At 33.0% G+C, this 24,984-nt stretch overlaps 1 pseudogene; it reads right to left on the bottom strand.

Annotated features, from left to right (window-relative positions):
• LOC124364153 overlaps positions 1 to 24,559 on the bottom strand; it is a 44,167-nt pseudogene extending 19,608 nt beyond the window's left edge.
• Between the last annotated feature and the right edge of the window lie 425 nt (positions 24,560 to 24,984).

Below are 24,984 nucleotides of genomic sequence, written 5' to 3'. Positions count from 1 at the left end.
TACTGTTTTTTATTCAAGCTTTGACAGGCTGCTTAAGTCATCAAAGTGTAGTCTGGATGCTTATAAAAGACGTCAATCAATTAAAATAAAAGTCCATTTAAGACAGAGAATGTATAGTTGTGCTTGATTTCAATCCCTGTCAAATGAATGAAGTAGAACAGCACTATTGTACTGCAGTCTGGTCGACAGTTGTTGTGGCAGTTGATCTGTTTGCTGACTGCTGACGGCTTTGTCAGGTGTGGAATGTGATATGTCAGCACTGACTGCACTACTTCCAGTTGTCACCATATGGTACCAGGCAGTTCTCAATATATTGTTATTAATTTAATCAGAGTGTCCCCTTAGTCAGTAGTGAGTTGTTAAATGTGTTAAATATACATATATATTGTATTGTTTTGCTTGACAATGGTTACATGAGTGTTCATAAGAGTTCTTAGTGTTCACATTTGCTTGGGTTTCTTGAAGTAAGTAATTTTTGGTTTTTATGATAGTATAATTTCTTTCTTGAGGTAAGTGAATATTACTACAACTTACAGTTTGATGTGGTGTGCAGTTTGATTGGGAATATGTTGTTTTACCCGTTCAAAACTTCACTTAAATGAGGAGCACTTACACTAGTTGTGTTATATGTCCACCTTCTTGAATTGTTGTTGTCCACCAACATACGTCTTGTCAACATACATACCAGCTCTAAACCATATATACACTTAATAGAATTAACACTGATTAGTTACCACTTTTTTGGTACAGTTCAGTAGCATATGATTCATTTGTTCAGAGCTAAATGGTCCACTACTGACGATCAGCAAGACATCTTATCGTAACTAAAAAGTTGGAGGTCACAGTTTAGAACCGATGTTATGTCACTGATAAAATAATTAAGAAATAAAGAGGTCCAATCTGGAGCCCTGAGGCACTCCTTAATAGACATAAGAAATTCTCAGAATACCACCACCAAATCTCTAAACGCCTTTCTAAAAGATGGGATTTGATCTCTGTAACAGCTGCTTCGAACATTCCTACTGTAAAATGTAGTGATGATTACATGTCAACTTTATTACAGAGGCCATCTTCATTTATACTAAAACAAATTTATTTTATTAACAACCATTTTGTCACAGTATATTTTATATTTTTTTTTTACGTGTTACATTATTTTACAACATATTCGTATTTTTATGTACTACTTTACATGAATTGTAAAGTCAATCATGTTTCTGTTTTGTTTTATTAACAACTACAACTATACACTAATATTCTAGTTTGTACCGTTTCTGTACTGAACCTGCTTAGTAAGTAAAATCTACGAATCATTAAATAGTTATTACTATAATTTCTATTCATTATTAGTCATTTACTTCACAATCCTTCCATTGTCAAAAACAAGCTTCAAACAAAGAACGTTAAATAGCGTTGAGAAGCAGCTACCACGATGACAGGTGTCCTTGATATGAGTAGTACTGATTTAGAACTCACCCGAAATAGTAGCCCGCCCTCTCAGAGTTGGTCTCAGGCTCGTTGGCCAATGACCACATGATTACGCTGGGACGATTCTTGTGTACGCTCATCATCTCCAACAAATAGGCCTCGTGGTACTGGTACAGTTTGTCCCCAAAATCTCTGGAACAACATAGTATACTATACAGTGTCTGTTCTGCTTTGAGAGAACATAACTGTACATTATTAATATTATACAGGTATCTACGTCTACAGTCGAAAACCTGGTAAGTGCTAATGACGTAGATATATACTCCTCGTGTTTTTCAGGTAAAACCGAAGATCATATCGTCGAGCTTGATGAATAAGGTGTTTAAGACACCTTTGCCTATTGTTTACCAAATGCCATCGCATCTCATCCTTTTTTATAGAGTTCTGGTGAGGGTAAAGTGGGGGAAAGACTGTTTTGTAACTTCCGCCATGTGCTGTCTATTACCGCCCTACTTGTTCTAATAGTGCATTGTGAACAAACATATCATTCATCTGTTGGTATCATCATGAAAATTTTCTGCTTATCCTCGTCTTCTTTCTTTCTTAAGTGTTTCTGAACTTTGACAAAATCTAAAGAATGTTATCATTGAAACTATTTATTTATTTTGAATATTTCTGCAAGTCTACCACAGTTTGTTTGTGCTACTATCTGGCATAATTATTACATAAAAATCAACAATCCCAATAAAACAGTATTTTACTCTATTTTTATATTTGACAAAAACTTCTTTCGCGATGAAGTGAACCAGAATATTGAATAAAGGAAGAAAACAATACTTTATGGGGCATAAGTAGGTAGAAGTTTATCCTGCTAGACTTTACACAAATAAGATTTTTTATTATCACATGGCGTGGACGAATGCTGTATCAGAGTGTGGGCTGTAGTTTGGTTTGGCATTTGAGTTCTCTATAGTTTGGGCTGTAATATGTTAACTAATCTAAAAATCTCCTGTGCAAAGTTTAGCTGATTCAGAAGAAACAAGAGGCACCACTCTATTCCAACCTTCCTTTTCTGATCTCATTCAGCATTTTAAGCATTTCAAAGCACCTGTCATGCATAAAACAAATCAATTAGGTATTTAACAATAATTATTTTAAGACTTTTGGAGGGCCTGTCTTAGTGGTGGAGTAGTTTGGATAATTATTGTCTCGGATGTTTGCCACTGACAATTTAAGGGTGGGAGAAATTTAATGGAATGTGCCAAATAAAGTTACTAACCAATAGAAGTTTTCTTTCCTGAGCTTAATTAAAAAAAGATTTTTTGGACCAGGGAGTATGAGACCAGTGAGTGTTAGCTCCAACTTCCACACATATGGAATATTCCACGTTCTTGGGAGGCAATTCGCTTTACCACGCACAATGAGGCACATAAAGGGTAAATAAAAGAGAAACAATAATACAGGAGAATGGTGAGATAGAGAGGATGAGAAGGTCTTGAATATTGTGAGATCAAGAATCAGACTGCATCTGCTAAACTTAAAATTATAACAGTTGTGATACAGTTATATAGAAGTAATTCTTCTGACATTGTCTATTTGACAAACAATACATCAATACATCCATTGTGGTACAACGCCTTTCCAAACCTTACTCAACAATTAATTCCACACACAATGAAGCTATGGTGGGGTGAATTTAATATGAATGTCGAGTTTAGCTCCAGTTCACCTTCCACCAAATGCAGCGTCTGGAATCTGGAGTCATGTTCATCTGAAGACATCGAATAAAGCGACACCAAAGAAGCAATTTGCATTGTTTCGACATTCGACATCAGAGACACGTAAATTACAAAATATGAAATATAGTGTAATCTAGGTGAGTTAGCATCTCATTGTCTCATCAGGTGCACAATTGAGTGCCAATGAGAGCGCCAACTCACCTGGATTTACACTATATTTCATATTTTGTAATCTAGATATACCTAGACACCTAGGTGTCTCTAACGTTGAAACAATGTAAATTATTAGTTTTGAGCTCTTTCGTCATTGACTTTTTCAATCTTTTCAGACAAACATGACTCTAGATTCCAGGAGTCAAGTCTGTGACAGCGTCAGATTCCAGACGCTGCACTAACAGGAAGGTAGACTGGAGCTAAACTCAAAATTCAAATTAATCCCACTTCATACATTGATCAATAACTTTATTACTTTTGAAAAACATACTGCTGACAGATTATACATCAAAACTAGTCATAGTCAACAGAAACTTACATCAAACTACAGGCAGGTGCCTCGACAATCACCATTATCCCCTTTTCGTCCGCTTCATTCAGAGTTTCTTCCGCATAAGGGTAGTGAGATGTTCGGATTGCGTTTGCCCCGATCCAACTGATGAGATTCAAGTCCCGAGTCATCACAGCATAATCAAAACCTCGGCCTCGAATCTACTAACAAAATATGTTCACTTGTTGCACAAAATATGTTCATTGTTTACACAAAATACGTTCCCTTGTTGTACAAAATATGTTCATTGTTTACACAAAATACGTTCCCTTGTTGCACAAAATATGTTCATTGTTTACACAAAATACGTTCCCTTGTTGCACAAAATATGTTCATTGTTTACACAAAATACGTTCCCTTGTTGTACAAAATATGTTCATTGTTTACACAAAATACGTTCCCTTGTTGTACAAAATATGTTCATTGTTTACACAAAATACGTTCCCTTGTTGCACAAAATATGTTCACTGTTTACACAAAATACGTTCACTTGTTGCACAAAATATAGTTATCGAAGAAGCAATAACATACTCATTCTGTTAGGTTATTTGCATGCACTTTTTACAGATTTTGTTAAGGATTTGAAATTTACACAGTTTTAGTATTAGATGTAGAGAAACAAAGAATTTCTGACTTAAAACATGCTACAGCTATTGCTAAAAAGGATACAAGGATTCCAGACATTTGTCATTGTTATATTATTATAAAAAAGTAAAACACTACGGTTCGAGGATTGAAATCTACCCTCTTCAATTCTTCTTGGTACAGTGACATTGCTTGCTTCATTTTCCCCAATCTGGGCTTCACGCTGCTTGTCAGGTATAACTTTATAATTAGTTTCCATTGGCGCATTGTTGTGTCTTGTCTTTCAATGTCTTAAGACATTTTTTACTCCTGAGTAGGATAGATTTCATACCTTGAAATGTAATGTAATACTTTTGTGTAAAAGGTTTTTAAAGGAAATAAAAAAACACTTTGATAATGAAAGTATACTATTTGGTAAATGAATGTTTTGATGACCCTTTCATATAAAATAGAATTATTTAAAATTGTAATAGTAGTTTTAGATTATGATAGTTTATAGTCAACAATGTTTCAAACTTCTTACTGAATTTGTTAACTTTGTGTTATCTAAACAAATGTTTAGTTTATATTGACCTTGACTTTATATTGAAATCTATGACAATTTTCTATGTACACTATGTATTGACTGAGAAATAAAAATCTATTTTCTATTATTGTTATATAACAATGGCAAATGTCCGAAATCCTATCATCTTTTCAAATCATCCATCATCCATAACAAATAAAAAAAATGTTCTAAAAGATTTTCTCTTTCAAGAATAGGTAAACCTCAAAATTTAAGAACACTTTCAAATACAAATCTTACAAAAACTTTAACTGACAAATACATAGTTTTCAACAAACGATGCTTACATCGGAATCCTCATGCATCCCAAAACCTCTGAGATAAATCGGTCTATTGTTTATCAAAATGGAGGTGTTATTCCAACTGACAGTTCGGATTCCAACAGGCATCCTGTAGATATCAGGACCTGATCCTGATTCACCATTCAGATATATCTGCAAGTCAATAACAAAAATAATGCAAATGAACAACATGACTATAGTAGGCTTTTGCCGTTGTTATGTTATAACAAAATTGATACAGGATAGATTGTAAATTCTGTAGAAAACATACTAAATATTTTATTGCGGCAATACTGGACCTCTCTTCAGGCTTTTAGAGTGATTTCTGAAGAGACACTGCCAAAAGTCTGAAGGCTTTGTAAATTGGATGATACATCACTAAGAAAACTAATTTTTACTGCTTTGCGCAGCTATTCTGTAAAAATGCATATTCCAGCACTTCACAAAAAAATTAAATACTAAATGTTTTATCTTTGTACAAACTAGTAGTTTAGTCTCTTGGACATATTTTACACTTATTAATATTTTGTTAAAATGAAAATGTATTGTAAAAATCTTGCCATTTTGAAACAGGTATCAATTTTAATAATGAGATTGTAAGTTACATAGAAAACTATATTATTCATGCCAAATTGCACTACTTAAACTGAAAACTACTTTATGAAGCTTTCAAAGAGAAACACAAGAAATACAGTACTATATATTATATGCCATTTCTTGTATATTTTGACTTGACAAATCATCTGATGTTTGAAGTGATGGTATAGTGCTAAAATGTTGGTTAACATAAGGAATGGGAAATAGTTAGTCAGTTATATTTCTACAAAGCATAATTCACTATTCAAGTGTAATTCGTGCAAAAACTTCTTTAGTAGTTTTTATTTAGACCTTTCCAAGGCATTTGACAAGATTAGTCACTCACTTCTGATTTCCAAGCTCGAAGGATATGGTTTCTGCGGACTCTCTCTAGAATGGTTCAAGAGCTATTTAAGTGGACGCTCGCTGAGGGTCAAACTTGGAAACCATTTGTCTGAAGAATTTCCTCCCACCTCAGGTGTCCCACAGGGGTCCAAGCTTGGCCCTATTCTTTTCAACTTGTTTGTCAACGACATCATCAGCCACCTATCATCGGAATATCTCCTCTTCGCAGATGACCTCAAGATATTCAAAGAAATCTACTCTCGTGATGACTGTCTCAATCTTCAACGTGATCTGAACCTAATTGCTGAGTGGTGCGATGATAATAAGATGGTCATTAACTCAACCAAATGTCTTACAATCACCTTCTGTCGTCTGAAGAATCCTGTTGCTTTCAATTACACTGTATCCGGCGACATCAAGCGAGTGACCTCGATAAACGACCTTGGAGTAAGTTTGACTACAAATTTGTCACCCGATGCACACATTGATGCGGTATCTTTGAAGGCAAACAAAATGCTAGGATTCATTTTTCGAATGTCTAGAGGGACGTTCGGTGACGAGACACTACTGCTCTTGTACAAGGCTTTAGTTCGGCCTAATCTGGAATATTGTACTCTTGTTTGGTCCCCTCATTACGCATCTCATATTCACAAACTACAGAGTATTCAAAACAAATTTTGCAGACTTCAAGGAGTCCGGAGAGGTGCAGCCTATCGGGAGGTCTCTGTCCCCGCACTTGAGCAGGAATTTCTTCTGCCTACGCTGGAGTGCAGAAGGAGAATGTTTGATATTATTTTCCTGCACAAGCTTATCAACGGGGCGATCGATTCACCAGAGCTTCTGAGTAGGATATCCCTCTTGGTGCCTGCTGGAACCAGATCCAGGAATATGTTTTCAACCTGCCACCACTCAAACAATTACAGCTATCACGGTCCTATTGCTCGACTTCATAGGCGTGGAAACAGCATTCCTTCCGATGGTGATATGTTTTATGACAGCATCGCACACCTTAAAAAGAGACTGCAACAGTAATAAGTGATAGAGTTTTTTCCCCTTAATATCAGTTGGAGATGATGTTTGTGATTTTTCACTATTATAACATTATTTCACAAATCTTAATACTTATTTATTATTCCACTGCATAATCACTACTTTCTGTAATTTAATTAGTTGTTATTTATTTTGTTGATGTTATATTTAAGTTGCATGAAAATGTTGTGAAATTATTGTATATTGGCGGATGCCGTTGAAATAATAATAAATAAATAAATAAATAAATAAATAAGTAGTACTCGCCAAAACAGTAATGTTACCCAAGTTTTTAAGTTCTCAAACCTTATCTTATTAACACCTTAACGGATTTCTTTTGTATCTTAAACTATGTTGTTTTGCTGTTTTTTTACAGATACAGGTTTGCAGAGTTTAGATATATACTACTTTATGCAAAACAAGTCATTTTTAGAGCTTTTTCTTCCAAATTTGTTATTTTTTATACATCATCCAATAAGTAATTTTCACTCTCTGTGTTTGTGTCATGATCGCATGAACAAAACAAACCGTCTATTTGTGTGTTGTATATTTCCATGGTGCAATAAACACTAGAAATAGTCATAAAATACTCCAGGACGGGTGACATGTAACATCACGCGGTTGCTGTCTGCACAGTGAGTCTCAGCGAACTCATCAAGGTGTAAACACTCATGAAAGAGGACCCAGGAAATGCTGACATCTAGTAAAAAAGGCCAGAACTACTTGAGCGACACACGGTTGTCATATAAATGCTTCTTGCGCAATGTTATTGCAGACAACAGAATAAAACAGGAAAAATACAACGATGAGTAATATTGTGTCAGTAGCGTACTTTTACATAATCGCTATGAACGTAATATTAAGTAAAAAATCTGTTAACGGGTTAATCTCACAAATACTGGACCAGATTTTAATTGTAGAGAGTAACAATGGTAGGCAATTTCCTGCAACAAGAGGTAACATAGAGTACCCAATTATTTTATCAGTGGAAGAGTGAGGTACGTACCTCTAGAGTGTACAAGTAGCCAGCAGTCTTGTTGCACGTGAAAGCAGGCCACCACAGCTGGGGATTCTCCACCATGAGTGTACCTCCACAACCATAAGCGAAAGTCACCAATGCTCCCTCCTTATTGTACAATTTTACATTACATTCTGAGTCTGCAGAAGTCGTCACTGAATACTTCACTATTCCTGCAACAGAATATTATTACAATAAATACACACACACAATCTTCTTCTTTCAATGAATTACTCTCAAAATTTTTTATATTTCACAGTATTGGTGTATTTTCTGTTAGCTTATAATCACTCAAATTTGTTATAACTTAGACTACGGTTTGTTAATTTATGTATATATTTAAATTTTATTTGTAATGTTATTATAATAATGTTATCTGTTTATTTATTGTTATTCATATGAACTATTATTTTGTTTGACTTGTTTATTTATTATTGTTATAACTTCTTGTTATTATAATATGTAGATGTATATTGTTGTTATTTGTATTAGTACTTTTATATGTACTTATTATTAGCTTGTGAACGTATGTGTGGATATGTAGACTTATTATTATTGTTGTAATATACGAAACTTGGATCTGGTATGAGCTGGGAGTCTGTTCTTGGCATTTGTTTAGTTCCATATTGTATATTGTATTGTAGAGCTCTATCAGGAAGTCTACAGAGGGCTACATACAAGTTCTATTTGGAAGTCTACAGAAGGCTTCATACAAGTTCTATCAGGAAGTCTACAGAGGGCTTCATACAAGTTCTACCAGGAAGTCTACAGAGGGCTACATGCCAGTTCTACCAGGAAGTCTACAGAGGGCTTTATACAAGTTCTATCAGGAAGTCTACAGAGGGCTTCATACAAGTTCTACCAGGAATTCTACAGAGGGCTACATTCGAGTTCTATCAGGAAGTATAAAGAGGGCAACATGCAAGCTCTATCAGGAAGTCTACAGAGGGCTTCTATCAGGAAGTCTACTAAGGGTTTCATATAAGTTCTATCAGGAAGTCTACAGAGGGCTACATGCGAGTTCTATCAGGAAGTCTACAGAGGGCTACATGCGAGTTCTATCAGGAAATCTACAGAGGGCTACATGCGAGTTCTATCAGGAAGTCTACAGAGGGCTACATGCAAGTTCTATCAAGAAGTCTACAGAGGGCTACATGCGAGTTCTATCAGGAAATCTACAGAGAGCTACATGCAAGTTCTATCAGGAAGTCTACAGAGGGCTACATGTAAATTCTATCAGGAAGACTACAGAAGGCTACATGTAAATTCTATCAGGAAGACTACAGAGGGCTACATGCGAGTTCTATCAGGAAATCTACAGAGGGCTACATGCAAGTTCTATCAGGAAATCTACAGAGTGCTACATGCGAGTTCTATCAGGAAGTCTACAGAGGGCTACATGCAAGTTCTATCAGGAAGTCTACAGAGGGCTACATGCGAGTTCTATCAGGAAATCTACAGACGGCTACATGTAAATTCTATCAGGAAGACTACAGAAGGCTACATGTAAATTCTATCAGGAAGACTACAGAGGGCTACATGTAAATTATATTAGAAAGTCTACAGAGGGCTACATGCAAGTTCTATCAGGAATCCAGGGAAACAACATAGAACTGATGTACTGGTATGAATGAATGGTTGACGTATAAGACAGCCAATTTTACCATGATAAGAAGAAAAACTATTATAATATGATAATAAATTCCCTCATTAATTTGGATGGTAAGTATGTAGAAAACAATGTAAAGGTGTGACGTCTAAATATAAGTTTACCTTTTACTTAGTAGGGCTTTAAAATTTTTTTAAATATTTTAATAAAACCAAGTTATTTAGCACACCAATTCGTTAAGATAAAACATTTTGAAATTAATTTTTTTTAACATACCCTGAGATTCTGTATTGATATCAGTTATCACATCGACTCCTGTGATGTAATTGGCGGGTGTCGTGAATAACATGACAGGCCGGTTAATGCCTGAATAATCATAATAATCACACTGATGCTGGTACAGTCTGTAACCTCCGGGATAGCTGTGAAAACAGAAACATTATAGTGAATAACTTTTTAGTTGATGCCTGTATAATCAAAATAATCACAATGATGCTGGTATTCAAAAAAACATAGTTCCTAAATGTACATACAACGTAATACAAGTTTTTGAAATGTTTTCCAATGGCTAGTAAAGAAATCGTCATTACAACATAATTACAAAGATTACACAATAAAGTTAATAATATCCAACAGAATAATAGAACATTATAAATTTAAAACAGTTGATAGCAATACCAATACATAAGTTAGATAATAAATAAACAACTACTAAATCTAAAATTGAAGACAGAATTGTGGATAACTGACTAGGTTTACTGTTTACTTTTAGACCTATACTGACAAACTAAACAAATGAATAAATTTAGGACAGTAAGATGTAAAAAGTTATGAGTTACATCTGAGAAAGTTAAAGCATAAATATTTTTTTATGTATTATAGTAAAACAACAAATTATTGATTTACGCCAACAGCAGTTCAATGAAGCATACAAAACGTTTGATGGGAAATGGTCCAAACCTATTTACAAATATTTATTGACCTACACGGAAATTGAACCTGTAACCTCTAGGTTAGAGAGCCGCAGCCGTACACGTACGCTACGGTGAAGGTCAAGGCGTTAATTAATTAATATTTATTATCAAGAAATATTAATATATATTAAATTGTAACTCGTATGTTAATATGTGAAAATATTAAAACCTATCCTATTGCATAACTTGAACTATTAAAACATTTAATAGGCCTTACCAGACCTTTAGGACGCTAGTTCATACCACAGTAAATAACCATATAAAGTTTGTAGAGGATATTTCTCAATTTATGCCTAAAGCATTGTGAACACATTTTTGAATCGTTATACTTACTTTCCACGAGTAGTAATTTATACTGATTTCACAAACCTCTTGGTGTTGTTCGGGTACGTGACATAGCCTTGTGGAATCGTGTGTGGAGTCAGGGTGTTGTTGACAGCCACTGTAAGGACATTAAAGGTGCCCAGGACAGTTGTAGGCAACTCCAACTGGAAGGGCAGATGGCCACCTTTGTGTTTGCCCACAAGCACTCCATTCAAGTACTGAAGGAAAATTGTATACAATTAGTTATCAATAACTATGTATTGATTGCCACTTTATATTGTTGTCATGTCAGTGGAATACAACCATCAGTTTGAGTGCTGACAAAATGAGCAATACTTACGAGGCGGTTTGCTAAGTCTGGTAAATTTGTGTGAAAGAGTGGGAAATTTTCGGAACCTACACTGTTGTTGGTAAGCCTAATCTTTCCACAGATATTACAGCAAGTTTCAAATGACAGCTGTTATTAGTTGATTGTTGGCAGCCATCTAAAGTGGTAATTGTGTATTTAGTTCCTTAGGATGGAGAAAAACAAATTCCATGTGACCGTTAAACATTTTTATTTCAAGGGTTGGACGGCTGTACATATCAAATCCGAGTTGGATATAGTCCATGTGAGTTCTGCACCAACATTTAAGACCATTTACTTCTGGATCAATGAGTTTAAATGTGATCAAAGAAAAATGGAAGATGAAGCAGGCTCCAGTCGACCGTTGAAGTCACCACACAGGAAACCACTGATTAGGAACATGATATTGTAATGGAAGATCGAAGATAAAAAGTTCACAAGATAGCTAACATTGTAAGGCATCATAATTGAATGAGTGCATTGCATCGTCCATTAAAAACTGGCCATGAAGAAGCTTTGTGCCCGATGGTTGCGGGGCTGCTCACTTTGGACCAAAAACCTAATCAAATAAAAATTTCTATTCAGAATCTCACACTTTTCAGGCTCAATCCACAGTGCTTTTTGTGCAGATTCATAACTGTGGATGAAACTTAAATCCACCATTACACTCCAGAGACAAAAAAACAAAAACAAAAAAACAGTCCAGACAAAGGTACAAAGTCAACAAAGGTGGGAAGAGTGCACCATAGAAAGCGAAGACTGTTTTGTCAGCTGGAGAAATTATGGCCATTGTCTTTTGGGATTTCCAGGGTGTGATCCTGATAGATTATTTGGAAAAAGGCAGATCCATAACTGGGCCCTATTATGCTGCTCTGGTGGATCATATGAAACAGGAACTCATTGTAAAACGTCCAAGATTGGCACGGAAAAAAGATGCTGTTTCACCAGGACAATGCTCCAGCCCACACAGCAGCAATCACAATCGCAAAATGTGGACTTGGGATTCGAATTGTCTCCTCAACCACCCTATTCACCAGACTTGGCTCAGAGTGACTTCTTCTTATTCCCAAACTTGAAAATTTGGCTTGTTGGGAAGAAATGTTTATTGAATGAGGAAGTATCCGTCGTTGTGACAGACTAATTTGCAGATTTTGACAAAGCCTACTTTGCCAATGGGTTAAAAAAAATTGGAAACTAGCTGACTTAAGTATATAGCCTTGCAAGGAGACTATATAGAGATATAGAGTGAGTTTTTAAAATAATATTTTATTATATTTTTATCAGACTTATCAAACCACCCTCATATGTAATGACCCCCACTTTATATTGTTGTTAGGTAGGTGGATTACAACCGTCTGTGTTTTTTTTTCCTTGAAAGAAAGGAGGAAGATATCTCTACCACCCTCCATGTAATTAAAAAGGCACTGCTTACAGTATAAAGCAAAACCTTCTTGGATTTGTGTGAATTTATTTACAATTGTTTTTAGACAATTTTGAGTGGAAAACATTAACAAACCTCTAATTTTTGCCCATTATCAACATACATATATCAAATAAAACCATTTGTTAAGCCTATAAGTCAAATGAGTATACCAATTGTTAAAATCCTGTTTAAAAGCGTTTTCTTAGGGAATTTTTCAGATGATTAAGGACATTTTAAAATTCTTTATTATATATTTAGCTAAAATAAATTATAACTAAGGTTTATGCTATACTTTAACTATCTAATACTAGCATTTCATTATTACTCATCAACATATTTTAACAAATGAAAACTAGTTCCCTTGGGGCTCCAATTATTTATTCTAGCACACTGGCATGTCTTAAAGGCCTCCTTTAGGATAGACTTCAGCTGAGCCATCAAATTTGCATTCCATGTGTTTACTAGACCATCTCCCTCAATGGCAGCGAGCACATGAAGTGTTGTCTAGATAGGCATAGGGCGATTCTGTTTGCAAATTGATGTGTATTTGAGGCGGAAAATGTAACTGAACCTAATATGTTTGTTCATTATGATTGCACAGTCAACTCTATTAGTGCTTATAATAGCTACAGTGCAGGAGTATACAGTTAAAACAGATGTGGAACAGTAATAGGTCACAAAATACTAAACATTACACTGTTTTAAACAAATGTTTTAAAACGTCAGAACTCGTTTGGGATCATTTTGATGTACTCGCCAACAGGTTAATTACGTAACAGATAAACATCAACGGGTCCAGTACACAGGATCAAGCCTTGGGGAACTCCTATGTGGTTAACAAACTAATATTGCCATAAACATAACAATCAATTATCTGTTAGTATATTCTTTGATGGCGTTAAAATTTAAATTAGAATACCATGCAAATAAGTTAAATTGTTCGATGACAGAACTTACTATAATTGACAAGTGGTGTACACCTCCAAAGTGAAGGAAAACACGCACAGGATAGCCCTCTTTTTGTAGCCAACGATCCGGTGCGTAAAATGTCCGTTGATACCAGGCCCATCCTACGTGGTCACGTATGGTTTTGTTAGTTGTTATGTCATTGAAGCTGGCAGGCACTGGCATATTTATAGAATCCATTGTCTACGACAGCCAACATGAAAATTATTCAGAATCAGAAACATCTTTATTCATAGTTTACACATGGTGTACATGAATGGTGTCGAAGAATATAAACACAATAGATATATTTAAATACATGAGTGGGTGTTTGTAAAGTCCACAATAAATCCATAAAAATAATAAACAATATTAATTACGAATAATTTAGATAAGTATAAAATAAATGGTAATAATTATAAATACATACAATCTTTACCTATTATGCATTTCAAAAAAATCCAAGAAGGAATATAATGATAAGTTGGTTAGGTAATTTTGCAATTTAATTTGAAACATTTTAGTCTGTTCTGTTCATTTTAAGTAATTTGGAAGTTTATTACAGAATTTTGCACCCGTATATTTTGGCTTTTTACAATAGAATTGTAAATTATGACAATCTACAACCGTATTATTTCTATTTCGTGTGTTATAGTTGTCAATGTTACTACAGGTACTAATGTCACTTGCACGATTTTTGACTGACAGTACAAAATATGCACTACAAACTGTCATCCCCAATCGAGGAAAATGGGTTTTATAACTGATTCATTCCATTGCAATTTTAGAATAATACGGATTGATTTTTTTTCTGAATGATTGAAATTGAATCCAAATTTTTTGCGGAAGTAGATCCACATAAAGAAATACCAAATGTAATATGTAAATGAATATGCGACAAATATATAGACTTTAGGGTTTAATTTGTACATAATTTTGACATTTTACGAAGAGCTTATAAACCATAATTAATTTTTGAGACGATCTTATCTGAATATTTATTCCAATTTAGGAAACTGTCCAAAGTTAGGCCCAAGAATTTTACCTCTCCAGCTTTCAGTAAAGATCTTGTTCAATTTATATATTAGGACTAATTTAATAACTTATAATAACACAAACATTATTAAGGTGTATAATTTATAATTTAGTGTACTTAGCTGCTTGTTATTGCTCACAGTTTTAAAGTCCTTTTCGAACCAAGCTTCTTTGAATCCGAGATCAATGTCGTTGCTGGGTGGTATTATAAAATCCCATAGTCCGTTTAATGATCTCAACTCCCTTGTCGGTGTTTCATACGGGTATAAATAGCATAGTCCAAACCCAAGTTGTAGCAGAACGCACCAAATGGAAACACTCAACCGTAAACGCTGACACATCGTTAGGTAGTTTTCCAACTGCTTTGCTTTAAGGAACCTGAAAATAAAACTCAGTTTTAGTACAAATTGGTACTTAATCTTTAGTGGTGAAAATGTAACTATGCGTCTTGTAAAAAAGCACATACCATGATCGTATTGATATTTTAGCCCACCATGCTAATGGATGAACTTATTTGATTAACTTTGTTTCAATCTGTGTTGCTTGTTGTTAACTACAAAAGTTAAAAAGCATGGCAAATGTGTTCCTCAAGTGATCTGACACCAAAGCCAGTAAAAGTTCCCGATGGTAACTCATTTGTTTAAATTTTCTGAATTTGGTGCATTTAAAAAAGATTTGGTGGATTGAAGAGATGGAGTCTCTTCCAAAGTTTATAAGTGTATCACCCAGAGAGTTTGGAGACATCTAGCAAACTGGAGAAGGGTGTCTGAAGACACCTCTTTTAGAGGCCCAGAACTTTAATGAAGCTAGAAGCTTTACTTTACTGGGGGAATCTGTCTACAGCCTAGACGAGTTTTTGACCTGTGCTAAAGAACTTCAAAGAAACACATAACCATGTATTTTCATTACTTTTTGATCTGATTATATGAAATGCTGTCACTTATTCTGTACTTTATGTTCATGAATAAAGCTTTCTAATTTCTAAAAGAAGGGGTATTTGCAGGGTGCCTGAAACTTTCTAGGGTTGTCCTATTTATAAAAAGGGCCCTAGATACTAACCTAAAAGCTACGAGCCAACATGTATAATTCCAGTCTTGTCAAATTAAATTGAACTGTTAGCATATGATCAGATAAGTAATTTTTCAGAAAATAATAATTTATTAAATTTTTCTCAATTTGGTTATAGAAAAGGGAGATCAACAACCACTGATGCATTAGACAATATTATAAAATATATTCATTTGGAATTTGAGAAAAAGGCCTTCGCTCAGGATACCTTTTGTGACTAGAGTAAGGCCTGTGATTGTGTAAGTCACAAAGATCTTATTACACAATCAACTTTTTATGGATTTTCAGGATCACCACTTTAATTTATTGAATCATATTTAAATAACCAGAAGCAAAAAGTATGTGTAGAAAATAAATAGTCAGATGAAGTTGTGGTAAAATAGGTATCCCACAAGGATCAGTTCTTGGACCACTCATTTTTTATTCTATATATATACATTTATATATATATATATATATATATATATAAAATATAAAAATTAATATATATTTTATATTTATTTTATAATACACATAAAATAAATATTAAATATATATGGTAAATCATTTATATATATTATAAAATCATTTTATGTGTATTATAAAATAAATATAAAATATATATTAATTTTTTATATGATCATTAATAATAATAATACTTATATTAATGATTATTCTTCTTATTATTAGTATATTTTTTTATTGACTTGTTGGCATTATGCTGAATTTTAACTTTGTTAAGAAATGTAAAATCCAAACAACAAATAAAGATTGTATTATTATTAATATTCTTCAAATATAAGTTTGTTGTGAAGTAAAAGTAAATATTGATTTTTAAATTAAAATCCACACTTATTACATACATTTAATGTACTTTATATGCATGGAATACACTTAATGAGCAATTGTGTACTTACTGGTACTATAATTGACATTACTATTTACATATTAAATGAATAAGACATAAAGACTTTTTTAAACCAATCAGTTATAATTCATACGGAAATAGAGATAGTAGTTTTATAAAAAAATTGGAACAAAACAACGATGCTATTTTACACAAACACTTTACCTTTGCTTTAAGAAGGAAAGTCTTTAACGCAATATTATGTGCATATATGGGGATGCCAACACATGACAGTGAATTATTCACCGACCTGATAACAGTAGTATGTTGTCAGCTTGCAATTAGTGCTAATAGGTTAACTGAACTATCACCACTTTTATCTATACTGATTATTATTGAATTACAAAACATTAGATTTAACGAAATAATAGCCCAAAACAATAAAAGATATGAAATTGGAAATTATAAATATTATTTCTATTTCTACAGTACTTGTGCAGTTTTCAGTATGAGTAGCCTACAAATTAGTGCAGTATGGAAAATGTAAATATTCACGATATTGAAGAAAATATGATAAGTTTAATGATGCCCTTGATGTTGTATTAAAGGTTATCATAACACCTATGTCTTATTCATTAGATAAGGTCCTAATGGTCCCAATATATCAGCAAGGAAAGGGTTATGTAAATTTCATTTAACCACCTAGAGAGATAAAAAAAGAATTGTACTGTCTAGTGGGGGAGGGATATAACAATGATGGGACTTGAAAGTGTTTGAAAATGCACGAAACAAACAGACTGGCAGAAACAAAAAGTCTGGTGCTAAAACAAAATCCTTCACAGATGATATGTTATTTACAACCAATGTCTAATATAAAAATCTATTGAATTTGAGTAATAATGAGGCTAATTCACATTAATTATATCATTTATAACTACAAATTAAAATACTAGTCAAGAAGAAGTGTGGCGAAACCATTTGCTATCAAGAATATTCAACTAAACAAAATTTCTTACCATTTTTTTATTCTCTTAGGACAAGAAGCTTATAAATTGCATTTAACCCTTTAAGAACCTTAGCGCTGCTTCCGGAGTGACCGGATATTCAGGATGGATAAGGTTAGGGGGTAGGGGCCACCTCCTATCGAGATCCATGAGGAAGAATTAGGGCACTAATCTCAAAGTCATATCCCCCGGAAGAAGGAGAGGCCAGCTCTGAACCAGCCTCTCCAGTCAAAGCAGGCAGGGAGGGGGTTGTACACCCTTGTTGAGGCTAGCAAGAACCTCTGATAGTTAGGGAATGAACTCCAACAATCATCTCCCACAGTAGACCAAATCTATTGAACTACCCTTGCACCCCAGAACTTCAACATTTGCGGTTAATGATGTACCACTCCTTGACATCCATAAGGTTGCCCAGATTGAAGTGACACATCGGTTTTTGCTGTACCCAGTGGTAGGTTATAAACCAACCAGAAGTGATCCCTGCTGGGTACATTTGTTACCATGGTAACAACAAAAAGTATTTAACTTAGAAAACTAATTTTAAACATGAGGCCTAATGTATAAGATAGACTAGTTGTTACATGGGAGTATAACATCCATAAAAATACGAGGGCTGTCCAGGAGATAAGAGACGTTTTGACATGATGCGGCAATGGGTGGGACTGGCACTGCCATCTTGGTGTCAGTGTTCCTACACTCAGTACACAACCAGCTATGGTAGATTGTGCATTGTGTTGTTGTACTTTGTGCGCAGTGGATTGTTGAAATGAGCGCTGCAATTGAAAATTCCACCAGTTACGAAGTGCGATCTGTAATAGAGTTTTTATTTGGAAAAAATGACAAACCAAGTGAAATTTATCGCTAGATTTGTGATGTGTACGGTCAAGGCATAATGAGTGAAAAGTAAGTGATGTAGTAGTGCATTGATTGAAAAAAATGGATGAACCAGTGTTCATAATGAGCATTGCAGTGGTAGGCCGAGTTTTGTGAGTGATGAAATAGTGGTGAAAATCAACAACAGAATCTTTGAAGAACTATCAGAACATTTTAACAAAGTTTCGTTCATGAAATTGTGGTTGATTAACTTGGTTGCCACAAATTTTGTGTCAGGTGGGTTCCGAAAATCCTAACGGAAGACGACAAAAAAACAAACTTGTTGCAACACTGATATTTTTAGAAGGCTACGACAAAAGTGGAAATCAAGTCATCGATCGTATTGTAACCGGCGACAAGACTTGGGTAAAGCACGTCAACTTGTAAAACAAAATGACCATTTTCACGGATTGTTTCGTTAATTTTTGCTATCAATTCATCACTAACAAGACTTGGCTTACCATTGTGATGCTCACTGCCACATCATGTCAAAAAAGTCTGTTACTTCTTGGAAAAGTCTTGTATTTACATAGTTGTGATAAATAAACAAATTTTTAGTGAATTTTATTAAATTATTAATAAGAAGAATTTAGTAAACAATTTTTGGAAAACGTTAAAAAGCAAAATAAAATTTCTATGAGTTTGGTTCCATATAATCTTCAATCAAAATGGACAGCAAGTTATACAAAATCAATCAACTAAGATATAATGTAATGTAATAACTATGAAGCTTTAAAGTAATTAATACATTAATCTTATTACTACAGTAGTTTCTTAGGGAGTTAATTTTCTAATAAAATTTGCTTTTACCTAAGAGACCTAATTTAAGCTATCATCGAGAAGGACACTTGTATCGGAGCGTACGTAACAGGATACAAGCACATTTATTATATGAACTATTAAAACGGTTACAAATAAATAAATAGTTAAAATTAAATCATTGATTTCAAAATAATGGAGAATCAGTCTGATATAATTCACATAAACAAGTAGACACAGTCTAATGCTCTGGAGCTTACCTGCTGTTGTTCACATATAAAATTGTTCCAACACTTGTGGAATGATCAAGGAATATCAAAGTTCTACACAAAAAATCTGTCAATTTCTTCAATTCATCCAGTAGCAATATGCTGAGTAAACTAGCAAAGAAAAACTATTACATGACAACCAATACTAAGTGTTCCTAAATGACCATCAAATCAATGAATGAGGAAAACACCAAGCATATTTGGTGCGTATGAGCGCAAAAGTTATATAAAATAACCATTCAGTAGATATATATCACAGTTTGACTGAAATATGAAAACAAAGTGGAAACGATTGTGTAAAATTTTGACACAAGCTGTTAAAAACTAATAAAAATACAAAGATATCTTATACAGAAGAAACTAAGCATAAAATTAAAGATAATATTGAAACTTTATGTGCCAGTAAAACTGTTTTCTGATAGCCATTGTGTGAACACTACAGTAGTTGATAGATTCCTCTGATGGAAAAGAAGTAGATGCCTTTGTTTATGCTTGCTCAGGCGTTACAATTAAAAGAATATTTATATTGCTTAAACAGGACAACACATCTAGTTATTAATGTATCAGCTGGATACAATCAGCATAATTAATACTATACAATATGTAGGATTCACTAGTTCTGCAATATTTTTGCTATACAAATACATTTGTTAATAAAATGTGCTTTCAGTTTTTTGTAATTAATGCAAAATCAGCCTTTCCTCTTGATGGCGATAAACGTTTAGTTAAAAATAATAATTATTATTATTATTAATAAATATTATTATGACGGTTGTGCACGATTTTAGGTAGCATTTCAGTTAACTTATATTAACCCTTGTATGCATGGCATGCTCCATTATTTATGGAAAAGGGCTAGAGATTTTTTTCTTCTGAACATATGTTAATTAAAGTAACCAAACTGGACAACTTTATTATTTTCAACTGTGAAAACACAAAGTGACTGTAAATCTTAAGTGAACTCTACATAGAGTTTGGTCTATCGAATGTAATATTAATGAGGTTTTATTTCTGGTGTTATGTGAATAGTTATCACTAATGAGCTTTATTATATTTGAATTTTGAAAAAAATATGTTTAATCAGATCAAACATATAAATTTATAACAGTTTCAATATTTAAATAAAGGTTTATAATGTTTAGAACTATCTGATTTGGAAATTATTCTTGTGGCCTTCTTTTTAAGAATCAGTACGTCATTAATCCTTTATGGTTGCCCACACAACCAGTCCATATCTAAGTATGGACTGAAAAAAGTTAAATAGGCAGTTTTATAACTAAATTAGTTCGAACACCAGATGTAAGATGCCTGAGGAGATAAATCCAAATTAATAAGTTAGAAAAAAGATAATTGATATGAGAATCCAAATTCATGTTTCTGTCAACAAATACTCCCAGGAATTTCACAGTCCAAAAAGCTGATATACAGATTATGGTTGTCTATAGGTCTCCAAATTTAATAGAATGTTCTGAGTTTTCAATTTGTATAAGAGAAAGCCATTAGTTCTGAACAAATTTGAAGCTTCAGAAATTAAGTTTTGTGCAATGACGTGTAATTCATTTAACTGTTTGCTAATATAAATAATAGTTGTACATCTGAATACAAAATCTTTGTAGTTGAACTTGAGAAAGACAAATCGTTTACATATATTAGAAATAACAATGGGTCAAGTATGGAACTTTGTGGGACTAAAAATTTTTAAATTGCTACCTGAAACCAAATTTTCATCAATGCATACTTTTTATTTTCTGTTACTAAGGAAGAATTTGAGAAACAAGACTGGTTTATGGTCAAAGCCGTAGTATGATAACTTCATAATAAGTCATTGTGATCCACACAATCAAAAGCCCGCTCAAGTCACAAAAAGTGCAAAACCTTATCCTCAAAAGCTTGCGATATATCTCTCACCAACCAACAAGATATGTTTTGTGGCTCCATGACTGCTCGGGCTGTTACAAGATCAGGAATGTTACTGGATCCAATTTTTTTAAACATTTAAAAACCAAACTACCCAGTTACAGTGTTAAAAATAAAATTAGTTTGGGCAGCCCATGTGATTTTACACATTTTTGTGTACCTTCAAGAGATAGGCTTTACCAAATGTGCACACATGTTATAATCTTGCTTAAAAAAATGAATTTGCATGCATGATTTTTTGTATTAATTTTTGCAATATATCTTAAGAACCTTATCCTTTAACTAAGAATTTTAGTATAGTACAAAAAACACGTACACAAAAACAACATAAGAGGTTAATTAAAATCTGAGATTAATAATATTAAGAATGGGCATAGAAATTAATGTTAATATGTGTTTAAAAAGTTGAAAATACAAAACTTTCAAAATTGGATATCATAAGACCTTGTAATTGATTTTTTAATGTTAATTTAAATCTTTATAAGTATTTATTACGATGCATCCCCTCACGCGTTATTATGTTATTTTACAAGGTTTTTCAAACAGCAAAATATGAGTGAAAAAATAATTTTTGATGTTTTTTTACGTAAAAGATATAGAAACGGTTTTTTAAATTGTGAAAATCCAACAACTAAAAAAAATTGATTTAGTAGGGGGACCCCCAAGAAGGAGGAATACATTGGTATGAACTGTACACTGCATTTTATTGGAAAGGCACAGAACAAATTTTCAAAATTTGGCTGTAGTTCCATAAGAGGCCGGCAAAACAATTAATTGTAAATATTTATAAAAACTAAACTAATATTGACTATATAGTATAAATATTATATTTTAACAAATATAAATGAAAAAGATACTTTATACAAAATTGTATTTACAATTTGACAAGAGGAATGAAACAAAACTATGAATAACCAACTTCAACCCATCATTGAACACTAAAATGTGCTGTTTTCGGTATTACACATTTTTGCTGTAAAATATATATATATATATATATATTATCATATATATAATTTATATATAATATCATTACAAATACACAAACTAAACAGTGATTCATAACATTTGGTTTTGCTGTCATCTTTAATATAATTTATTTTGTAAACAAATTACATTCATACATAAAGGGAAAAGCAATACTAGATTTAATTTGATAATATAAATATTTTCAATTGATATTTCAGAGTACCGTACTATAACTATTTACAACTGATTATTTTGCCTGCCTTTTAGGGAACTGCTAACCAAAATTTAAATAAAAGAATTGCTTCATAGGAAATGGGTACACTCTTGGAGCCTGTGAGGGTCACCTTGATGGAGCTTCTAATAATATTGTTATTTTTAATACTAAACATAAAATAACGGGTAGACTTTAATAAGCAGCGTAAACTCGTTACGATTTGTTACAATAACTCGATATTAAATATTACAATTTATTTAATTAAAAATATGATCAACTTATTAATGTTTAATATAAACAGTAACTACGTTTAATGTTTGGAGAATTTTTAAGTGGCAATGAATTGATTGAAGGTTCTTGTGAGCAGTCAGTGAGTGTGCCTCTCTGCGTAGAATCTTTTCCACAATTTCACAAAAGCAGCTGCTCACTGTTATCTGGGCAAGCTGCAAGTATTGTAAAGTATCTCTGATACATATTATGTTGCTCTAGGTTATAGTTGGTTTTGTTATTTTGAATGCTATTGTTAAATTACTTTTGTTATTGTAATGTATTATTCTTGTTAATTTATTATAAGTCTTGTTGTGTATGATTATTATATAATATCGAAGTTGGATAATACACCAAATTATTCAATAATAAAAATTCAATAACGAGTGTAGGCCACTTTTTAAAGTCTCCCCAAAATAAATCATAGCTTTGCTTATTTTAATTTTGTTAGGTTTTATCTAGAGTTGTTAATATTTCAATCTATTGTTTTGCTGTATTAACTCATGCATTGTGTAATACACAAAGATTCAAAATAACAGGTCTTCAGTAAAAAATTTAAGATTTATGTATTTGGGCCAATATCATAGTAGATTAAGTGACAAAAAAAACTACATTCCAATACACGGGTAGGGTACGATAAGCGGACCCGGTTTTTTATATCGAAATTGGCAAACGATATTACTTAATCATTACCATCGATATAATCAATCGATACTGATTAATTATTTTGAACTATTAACTTAAATAATCTATATCAACAGCTGTAAACACTCTAAAATATTACACGTAGGATAATATTTCAATTTTACATAAGTAATTATTATTAAAAATGGCAGTCAATTTTAGAAAACTACACGACGTTGCTTTTTCGTGGCTTCAACATGTTGGACTCGTACCGTAAAACTCATTATGTGAAATTTGTGGGAAAGAAACAACTGTAACTGTGAGAGGAGTAAATATGGTCGTCTTCAGTTTTCCTAATTTTGGTTATAATAATTTGTTTGATCACTGTAAATATTAAATTCATATTTTCATTTAAAACATATGATTGTTATTGAGGACTATAGGTACTTTTATATCGATTGATAGTCTAGGATTTGAGATGCGAATATTAGGTATCGATGACTATATTCTTCGATATAAAAAACCGGGTCTGCTTATCGTACCCTACCCCCAATACACCATACCCTCAAACCATTCTCAAAATATTGAATTCAAATAAATTTGATTACGGCATAATGCCAATTTTCTCAGACTTACAAAATAACAAAAATACTTTGAAAATTAATAAAGACAAATGTATGATACTATTAAGTCGAGGTATCAAGTTAGGACATAGCCTGTACACATTGATGGAAATGTATGATTTAAACAGATTATTGCACCTATCACTCTACGTAATTCTTCATACGCATTTCCAATTGGATATAAACAGTTATTTTTTTAAATTCATGGCGGATGTGAACAAACGATACTTTGTAATAACTTATCATCGGTTTGTATATGAGCTAACCTCAAACTGATAACATTCTCGTAGTTTTAAATTCAAACCAAAACAAAACGAAACCAACCAAACCCAAACTACAGCTTCAAGTTTGTCAGCTGTTTAGCAGACATAGTATAACAAATTAAAAGACATGGAGTAAAATATTTTAAAAGTGACAATGTAACAGACACAAACTTTTCTATTTATTTTCCGATGCAATACGAAATAAACTTGGGTTAACATAGTTAAATATATCGACAAAGACTAGCATTTTCACCAACAACTCCCAACCCCGAAGAATTGTTATGTGGAGGTAAAGGGGTAAGACGATCCATCGTCTCAATGTGACATAACTACACAATAGTTAGCAAAGAACAAAAATATGAAGTATGCCTGAAGGCCTGAAATATTTTAAACCATAATTTTATTATCCATAACAGCAGGTGTCCGTGCGTACCATTCCCAACATTGGAGTGGGGAATCCGCTTACTTTCGTTTTAGGACTCTGTAAAATCAGTTTAAGAGCTTTAAGAGCACTCCGGGAGAATTCTGTCCATTTGATAAAC

The sequence above is a fragment of the Homalodisca vitripennis genome, chromosome 6 (assembly GCF_021130785.1).
Source record: "Homalodisca vitripennis isolate AUS2020 chromosome 6, UT_GWSS_2.1, whole genome shotgun sequence".
NCBI classification, from domain to species: Eukaryota; Metazoa; Arthropoda; class Insecta; order Hemiptera; family Cicadellidae; genus Homalodisca; species Homalodisca vitripennis.
The sequence above is the reverse complement of the archived record's forward strand: the minus strand, read 5'-3'. Positions and strand labels throughout refer to the sequence as shown.